Below are 10,000 nucleotides of genomic sequence, written 5' to 3' on the forward strand. Positions count from 1 at the left end.
TCTCCCCCTCCCCCCCTCTCTCCCCCTTCTTCCCCCCCTCTCTTGCTCTCCCCCCCTCCCCCCTCCCTCTCTCCCTCCCTCCCTCTGTCTCCCCCCCTCTGTCTCCCCCCCCCTCTCTCTCTCTCTCTCTCCCCCTCCCTCCCCCTCTCTCTGTCTCCCTCTCCCTCCCCCCCTCTCCCTCTCTCTCTCTCTTTCTCTCTCTCTCTCTCTCTCTCTCTCACACACACACCTATCTCTCTGTCTATCTTTCTGTCTCTTTTTCTCTTCCTCTCTCTCCTTCTCCTCCACCTTTCTCTTGCTCGCTCGCGACCCCCCCCCAGTGTCTCCCTCTCTTTGTATCTGCAATCCTATCAGCAAATAAACAGACAGATTTGTGAGAAATGTCTCCTCCGCTCTGCAAAATAAGAACCTGGAAATTTGATAATGGAGAGCTAAACCTAAAAACAACTTTGTTCCGCTAACACATGTGCCAGAGAGAGCGGCTGCCAACACAACTAAAACCTTGTAATGTTGTTATAATGGATACCAAATTTCCAGCGAGACTGGTGGTCCGTTGTATAAACTTGACTTGCTAAATACCTCTGTGTTTGATTAGTCTGTTGGCACTCGGCACTCGATCCAGGATATTGAAGAGGTCCTGTCGTTGGGGTTAGAGCCTCATGTCAGGCCCGAAGAATGTTTGCCATAAGTGGTTTAAACTGTACCTTCTAAAAACAAAGTCTGCGTGAATTACGGAGGAGATACCCCCGTGTCAGATTTCATCAAGGCTCATTTGAAGTAGTGTTCAGAAAATGGAATGTTTCTTGTTGCAGAGTCTGTGTGGATGGAGTGAAGTTGGGTTTGGCATTATCACATGTCCATTTAGTTGTCTTCACTGCAATCATATGCCCAGACTAACCACTTTCTGACATTTATCAGAAGAACCGGCCTGTTTGAGAGCACTTCTAGGCTGGCAGGAGTTTATGTGGATTCATCAACTCTATTTCAAGGGTTTGTCCACTCAAGTGTGATATTTTAGGTGAAGTCTAATGACCTGAGTCAACCCCTGACTTCTTATATGTCTTAGATACTCCAAGAGAGAGATCTCCCAGCCTTACTTCCCAACTCGTTTCCTGTCTACCTGGGAGTTTTCTGTGTTCCCACCTACTTACTTACCATGCAGGTAAAGGGTGTCTGTAGATAAAAACAAACTGCAACTTTGAAATAAATGTATGTCATATAACGTTTTTGTACAAGTATTAGAAAAGTTTACAACCTTAAAGTGATAAGGCTAACATTTAAAAAAAAAAAAAAAAAAAAAAAAAAAAAGAAGAGGTTATATTTACCTACGCTAAGCAATGATATTGCACAAAAAGGTCACTTTGTTCCTCTTCTGGCAGTCCCCCGCCAGCGCCTTCAGCTTCCCCCTCCTCTGGTTGCCTCCTCTAGCAAGTCAGGTGCTAAGAAGGCACCCATGCATGCACGCTTCCAAGCCTGGCTGCGTGTCCATAGACACATAAAGCACAGGCAAGCAACACCCCTGTTCCTTCCTCATAGGAGTTTGACCGATGACAGCAGAAGACTATGACTCCGCTGCCCTTGTTTTCTCCGGTCAAAGCAGAAAGTAAGGGGATAGGTGATGGAGCTGGAGATAGGTAATCAAATGTTTCGAAATATGGGGAAAAGAAAAGGGGGGGGGGTAGGCCAGGTATTAGTTTTTTTACCTTAATGCAGAGAATGTATTAAGGCAAAACTGTTAAGACTGTGTTAACCAGCTCCCCTGGTTCACTTGGCTCACTTGGCCTCTAGTCGCTGCGCCCTGCTGTATGGCCCACTCATGGCCTCTGGATACCCCGATCTGAGCCAATTTGAGTGCTGGATTGAGACCTCCTGCCCCTTGACTCCTAGCTGGGGCTCCTCTGACCCCTGGGTGGGACCTCCTCTCTTGAGGCCTGACTGGGGCTCCTCTGGCATCTGGGTGAGACCTCCTGTCTCTTGACTCCTGGCTGTTGCTCCTTTGACCCCATGGTGAGACTTTCTTTCTCTTGGTATAGCCCACTCCTGGCCTCTGGATACCCTGATAGGAGCCCATCTGAGTGCTGGATTGAGACTTTCTGCCTCTTGACTCCTAGCTGGGGTTCCTCTGACCCCTGGGTGGGACCTCCTCTCTTGAGGCTTGACTGGGGCTCCTCTGGCATCTAGGTGAGACCTCCTGTCTCTTGACTCCTGGCTGTTGCTCCTTTGACCCCATGATGAGACTTTCTGTCTCTTGACTCCTGACCGGGGTTTCTCTGGCCCCTGGGTGAGACCTCCTGTCTCTTCACTTCTGGTTGGGGCTCCTCTGAACCCTGGATGAGTCCTCCTGTCTCTTGACTACTGACTGGGGCTCCTCTGACCCCTGGGTGAGGCCTAATGTCTCTTGACTCTTGGTTGCTGCTCCTCTGAATCTGGGTGAGGCCCCCTGTCTCTTGACTCCTGTCTTGGGCTCCTTTGACCCCTTAGTGAGAACTCCTGTCTCCAATATGGGAGCCCTGAGCTATCCTCAGTCTTAAGCATATAACGACCCATAAAAAACCCATAAAAAAAGAGAGAGTTTGGGATTTTAGATGAGGTGCGTACCCAACAGCCGATGTAGTGAACATTTACATAGTAACAATGCGCATACAAAGGTAGGAGTACATAAAGGACAATCTTTTTAATTAATTATCCATCAACAATTAAGCCAATGTTGAAACATGATAAAACAATTCACTGAATCAGTATTCAGAGCAATATTACAATGGACAGTAATGGATAAAAACCAGTACATAATGTGTGATAAAAAACCAGAAGGACTGCAGCACAATATGCTCTACGCGTTTCGTGAAGCATCACTTCTTCAGGAGAAGGCGCAATCAAACTATCTACAAAGAAAATATGTATACATCAAAACCAATCCATCTGGATAGTATTGTCAGTCCAGATAGGAGTATGTCAGAATATAATTGTAACTCACAAAATGGCTTCTATGTCGAAACAACAGCCAGGGCCCACCATATGGGTGTCCACCATGGGAACTGAGGGGGCCATATCCATACACGATAGATTGCAGTGTGGAGATCGCAGGGAAGACGACGGTATCCATATAAGAATCACTTGTGGCCTGTTTAGACCATCCAAAAGGATTCTATGAAAATAATAAAAATAATAGTGTGTGTATATATATATATATGTGTAAATAGTGTAAATTTATACCACAAAAATATGTATAGACAGAGTGTCGGTGAGTATTTACACCATATATGGATAGACTACTGGTGAAAGTCTCAGCCCAGAAGGGAGGATAGGAAATGGGTGAATATAATCAAATGCCTCTGTGCATAGTATGGGGGTCACCCTTACAAGCATGGAACAAAGCGAGCTTGGTACCAATGTGTATGTTAGAAAAGATAATATGCAATGAAACAAAAATTATGATTAAATTAAATAATGTGGTGAGTGTGAAAACCCATGCAGTAATAGTTCCACAGGGATAGGAAGGGGAACTGGTGTGTATGGACAAGGGAAGGGCGTGGATAATAGCTCATCCAGAGCCAATTACCTTGTATATGCTGTTTCGTGCTTGGTCAGAAATAAAATCATAAAGGGGTCCAATAATGAGCCGACCAGTAGTCCTCTGCAAGGGGGGTTGATGTGAGCCCCATCAGGCGTGCATGGAGAATGGCCGCCAGCGTCACGCGGCACACTTATGAGGGAGTGCGTCACCACCTGATGGGCATATAACGACCCTGCACAGCTGTGTACTCACACAGGCTGCAGCCACCCAGTATAATCCAGACACAGGATTGAAGGTTCCCTCCCAATCCAAGACACTTTGGAACCTTCAAGCTCCAAGCCCCAGTTCAGGACTACAGAATCCGGAGAAAAACCACAACTTTCTCCACTCCGAAACGATAGCCTGGAACATCACATTAAGTCTTAGACCCCTTTCACACTGGGGCGGTTTGCAGGCGTTATTGCGCTAAAAATACCGCCTGAAAACCGCCCCTAAACAGCCTCCGCTGTTTGTTCAGTGTGAAAGCCCGAGGGCTTTCACACTGAAGCGGTGCGCTGGCAGGACGGTAAAAAAAGTCCTGCGAGCCGCATCTTTGGAGCGGTGTATTCACCGCTCCTTCACCGCTCCTGCCCATTGAAATCAATGGGACAGCGCGGCTATACAGCAGCAATACCGCGGCTATAGCCGCGCTGTACGAGTGGTTTTAACCCTTTTTCGGCCGCCAGCGGGGGGGTTAAAACCGCACCGCTAGCGGCCGAATACCGCGGTAAAACAGCGCTAAAAATAGCGCTGTCTTACCGCCGATGCCCCCTACCGCCCCAGTGTGAAAGGGGCCTAAATGTGTAATTTTCTCCTACATTTGCACAGTGGCGGGGCCTCGCACTCTCACAATGGAGAAAAACTAATATTTGGTTTTCTCTTGGAATTATTATCAGAACATCGTAAGTGACATAAGCCGTCCTAATATAGCAACGGTTTCCTCTTGATTTGTACAGAGTATAAACAGAAGGATGTTGTGTGAAGTCGGGGAATCACTTCTGTACATTATCGGGATGTTTGAGATGTGGAATGTGATACATGAGAGACTTTCCACGGGCTCTTCCTCTTCTACAACTCTGATGATCCCCCTCCTTCCACTCCCCCCCGATCTCTATCTGATACAAATTTCCTTCCTATACAACATAACATAAACAGTCACTACTGAGGTGGCACGGCCGTCGGCATTTTCGCTTTTTTTTTTTTTTGGTTTTCCGTTTAATCTGCAGACGGGAGGAAGAAAGTGTATATACGCTAAATACATTTCTTCATAACAAACTTTGAAGCAGAATTCAGATTTCAATCACTTTCAAGGACGCTCTCATGCCGGCCTGAGAAGTGCGATAGTCTAAGAGCGAGAAAATCGCTTTTGTAGCTCACGCTGGCCGAGGCGCAGTCACCGTCTAAACAAGTTCTAGGATGACAAACGGGGCTGGAGCCATTCGTGTTAACTTCTAATTATCCGATTTGTATGGCGGCGTCTGACGACAGTCTTTTATTGGGTAACACGAAACAAATGTGAAAATGGTTGATTGGAGAAGGCAGGATAGACGCAAGAGCTGGATTCGGGAAAAGATCGGGAAGTTATGCTGATTGTTTAGGGCCGCTTGCACGTTTGTGGTGCGCTGTGGGATGTTACCTCGAGAATTTAAAGTGGTTGTAAAGGCGGAAGACTTTTTACCTTACAGTGGAGTTCCGGTCGAAATATGCCTTTTAAGATAAAAATACCCCCAGAATACTCATGCCCCATGCAATGTAACAAAGGTATGCTGTAAACTGTGCCCAGTTTTCTATTTGCGCAGCATCCTTTTTTTACTTTGTGAAGTTCCTGCACAGGGCGGCCATCTCCAGTGTGGGCATATGAAGCCGCAGTGTCCTTCTTCCTGGATTCCGTGCTTGCACCTGCCGATCTCGTGCATGTGCAGTGCGGTGCAATCTTGGTCTGCTTTACATGGCACGGCTCCAGTAACATTTAACATTGGCTTCTATGGGAAATCTTGGCCAGCTTGACATGGCACTGGAGCAGTGCTATGTCAAGCTGACCAAGATTTTGCATATATACCAATGTTAAATGTTACTGGAGCCGTGCCATGTCAAGCTGACTAAGATTTTCCATAGAAGCCAATGTTAAATGTTAAAGGAGCAGTGCCATGTCAGGCTGACCAAGATCTCCCAGGAGCCAATGTAAAGCCAGAAATTACGTTCGGCGCCACGGCCCTTAAAGGAGGAAGTGAAATTAGATATAGGCATAAATCGGGTAAGTGAACAGAGAAAAAAAATAATAAATTGCCAATTCATTTTAAGGATGCACATTAGTGCTGCATGGTGAGGAGTGAAAAATGTGGGTTGAACTCTGCTTTAATGTATTTTCTGCATTAAGGTAAAAAAAAACCTCTGCGGTCAGCTACCCCCAAACCCCCCTAAATTCTTCCCGATCTTGATCTAGCGCTATGCCAGACAGCAGCAGCTCTCTCCTCTCTCTCTCCTCACTGGACATGGAGGCAGCAGCGGGAGCCATTGGCTTCTTCTGCTGTAAATCATAGCCTTCAAGGAGAGAGCAGGGGGTGGAGCCGAGCCGAGCTGCATGTGTCTGTGGACACATAAAGTCCAGCTTGAATGAGTGCCTCCATAGCAAGTGGCTTTCTATGGGGGCACTCAGGAAAGGGGAGGAGCTAGGAGCGCTGGCAGGGGAACCCAAGAAGAAGAGGATTGGGGCTTCTCAGTGCAAAACCGTGGTAAGTATTACATGTTTGTTATTTAACGACTTCAGCCCTGGAAGGATTTACCCACTTTCTAACCATTTTTTGCAATACGGTACTGTGCCGCTTTAAATGACAACTGCGCGGTCGTGCGAGGCGGTAGCCAAACAAAATTGACGTCCTTTTTTTCCCCACAAACATAGCTTTCTTTTGGTGGTATTTGATCACCTCTGCGCTTTTTATTTTTTGCGCTAAAAACAAAAAAAGAGCGACAATTTTGAAAAAAAAAACATTATTTTTTACTTTTTGCTATAATAAATATCCAAAAAAAAGAAATTAAAAAAAAAAAACAAATTTCTTCATCAGTTTAGGCCGATATGTATTATTCTACATATTTTTGGTAAAAAAAAATTGCAATAAGTGTATATTGATTGTTTTGCACAAAAGTTATAGTGTCTACAAAATAGGGGATACAGTGAAAAAAATTATTAGACCCCCGCGCTTATGGTGAAAATGAAAAATGAGGAGCTGCAGCCTCTATCAATAAATTCACCCTAAGGTGAATGTAGAAGAAATGTGAAAAAGAGGGGATAGGTATGGCGCTGCTCTTATTAAGAGGTGATATTCAACGTCTAAATACTTGAGGGGGTGTGTGTCATGGGTGCATTTAGTGCAAAAAGTGACAATAAAAGTGCAGAAAATAAATATTTGTATTTTCACCAAAATCCACAAAAAATTCTACTGTGTAAACTGGCTAACCGCTTATATACAATGCATATTGTTATGTTTAAAGGAGATTAAAATAAAATAAACATAATCTTTAGCAAAACCTGCAATTCGAAGTAACATTTCTGTGCAAAAAAAAATCCAACATTATATGACTGGTGTATATTGTTGCTGTGAAACTGGGTTCAGAAATATGCATATACCATCCTTAAAGTGGAGGGCCACCCCGAAAAAAAAAATTGCACCAAAAATCCTAAAAAATTAAAAAAAAAAAATTTGAAAAAAAAAAAAAAATTAAACTTACCTGAATCCTTGTTGCTAGGCAGTCTTCCTAATCTGCCTCTTCCTATTCCGCGGCGTGTCCTGCTCCTCAGTGAGCGGCCCCGTTGCCTTCTGGGAACTGTGCGTGTTCCCAGAAAACCACGGGGCCATTCACAGAGCGCAAGGCTCCACTGCCTGTTTCCCTAAGTTAGGATGGCAGTGTCGGGAGCCGAGGGACGGGTCGGCCTCGGGTGGACGACATCGCGGGCACCCAGGACAGGTAAGTGTTCTTATTTAAAGTCAGCTGGCTGGAATCCCGCTTTAAACCCTGGTGTATAAAAAAAAAAGTCCAATAAAGTCACAAATTTGTTCTGTGCTTCTTGGAAAACAGTGCCCCATAAGAAACGCACTCACCGCTATTATTCACCCCACAAGGAGGTATTTCACCTTCACAGTATGAGCCACTGTGTAGCCTGTGGAGTGGGAAGAAACTTCCTGTCCTGTGTTCTCCAAGTGCCTCCTCAAGTATTTAGAAGGTTGTAGGTCACCTCTTAAAAAGAGCAGCGCCATACCTATCCCCTCTTTTTTCACAAAATAGGGGATATATTTATGACATTTTTTATTATACTTTTTTTTTTTTACTAGTAATGGCGGCAATCAGCGCTTTTTAGTGGGACTGTGATATTGCGGCGTACAAATCGGACACCTAACTGTCACTTTTGACACTTTTTTGGGAACCAGTGATAATATTACAGTGATCAGTGCTAAACATATGCACTGTCACTGTACTAATGACACTGGCAGGGAAGGGGGTTAACATCAGGGGCGATCAAAGGGTTAAGTGTGTGCCTAGGGAGTGCTTGCTAACTGTGTGGGATGGACTGACAGGGGGAGCCCAATCAAATCAAATCAAAACCTAATCAAAACCCCTAACCTTAAGCCACCAACTCTAGCAATTTTTTTTTTTTTTTTTAATAAATTAAAGTGATTGTAAGGGTTTTTTTTTTTTTTTTAATAACAAACATATCATACTTGCCTCCACTATGCAGCTCGTTTTGCACAGAGTGGCCCTAAACCTCATCTTCTGGGGTCCCTCGGCGGCTCTCTCGGCTCCTCCCCACATCAGATAACCCCCTAGAACAGTGATGGTGAACCTTGGCACCCCAGATGTTTTGGAACTACATTTCCCATGATGCACTTCTGCAGTGTAATTGAACATCATGGGAAATGTAGTTCCAAAACATCTGGGGTGCCAAGGTTCATCATCACTGCCCTCTCCTGAGGGGGTTACCTTGCGGGTGCGCTCCCGAGTCCAACATTTGTGTCTATAGACACGAATGCAGGACTCGGCCCCCGCCCGCCGGCGTCATCGGATTTGATTGACAGCAGCGGGAGCCAATGGCTGCGCTGCCATTCAAGAGCCGGGGACCCCGTGGAGAGAGGGAGAGCGGAGCTCAGGTATATAAAGTGGGGGGGCTGGGGGGGCCGGTCACTGCTAGGTGTTTTTTCACCTTAATGCATAGGATGCATTAAGGTGAAAAAACACGAGGGTTTACAACCCCTTTAATAATAAATAAAAGTGGATGAAAAAGCTGAAAAACATAGCAACAAATGATAAAACAAATGGTATTTTTTCTCTATTGGCTAATAAAAAAATCGTCGAAGCTCAAAAACGCGTTAAGAACGCTCAAAAACACGCAACAGAATGCTCGAAAAAAAATGCTTAAAAGCGCGACGCTCAGGTGCGACTGCAGCCTAAATCACCGGTCTGTCTTTTCCAAATGAACAAAATGCCTCGTTCACATTGCTTCTCCCAGTTGAAATATTTTCTAAAAAGCCATTTCTGTAGTTTCACGGAGATAAAGCGGAGATCCTCGGTATCTGAGCGGCTGTTTCCCAAGTTTTTCCTTTGATCTGGAAAAGGAAGAGTCCAGACAGAAATGAGGGCTTAAATTGTCTGAAAACGGAAGTGTCTCGCTTGTTGTACAGAAACAAAACAAGAGCGAACGTTTCCTGTGGAATCAGGAGGCTCCAGGAATGATAATGATAACATCCGAAGCATTTTTGGGAGAGGCGCGGCGAGTTTCACAATCCTCGCCTCCTATTTATGCTGGCGGAATTTATTATTGTAAGTCCGTTCGCCACGATGGAGCGAGACAGATTTTATCGCAGAATGGATGCAGTTAAGCTGGCTGTACCTAAGTAGAATTTTATTTAAAATTCTTCTAAAACTTTTTTTTATAAGATGTTTTAATCTTTTAGTGGGGTCAAATCGATATTTTGTTTTTGACCATAGCGAGCAGGAAAATTAAAAGGAACGAGATGGGGGAAAAAAAATGTCGTACAAATTTCTAACGGTGTACAATGGAACCTTGGTTAACGAGTTACGCGGTTAACGAGCGCTTTGAAAGATGAGCAACTTTTTTTTTGGGAACCAGTGACAATATTACAGTGACCAGTGCTAAACATATGCACTGTCACTGTACTAATGACACTGACAGGGAAGGGGGTTAACATCACATCACCTGACTCGGTTTGCAAGTGTTGTCTCGCAAAACGAGCAGAATTCAAGCTAATGGGGTGTGCAGTATCGCATTTGGCCAGAGATGCGGGGGGGCGCCGATGACCTCTCGGAACGGTCGGAAATACTCGGAAACACTCCGTTCCCGAGTGTTTCTGAGGGTTTCCGAGTTCAGCCGAGGTGTCCCCGAGTATTTCCGAGGCTCTCCGGCGCCCCCCCACCTCTGGCCACATGCGGTATTGC

At 45.2% G+C, this 10,000-nt stretch overlaps 1 protein-coding gene across 2 annotated transcripts in view; it reads left to right on the forward strand.

Annotated features, from left to right (window-relative positions):
* The window catches only part of CRPPA (CDP-L-ribitol pyrophosphorylase A), a 326,415-nt gene that overhangs the window by 86,252 nt on the left and 230,163 nt on the right, over nt 1–10,000 (forward strand). The gene's annotated exons all lie outside the window — the stretch shown is intronic.

The sequence above is a fragment of the Aquarana catesbeiana genome, linkage group LG05 (genome assembly GCF_042186555.1).
Source record: "Aquarana catesbeiana isolate 2022-GZ linkage group LG05, ASM4218655v1, whole genome shotgun sequence".
Classification (NCBI taxonomy): domain Eukaryota; kingdom Metazoa; phylum Chordata; class Amphibia; order Anura; family Ranidae; genus Aquarana; species Aquarana catesbeiana.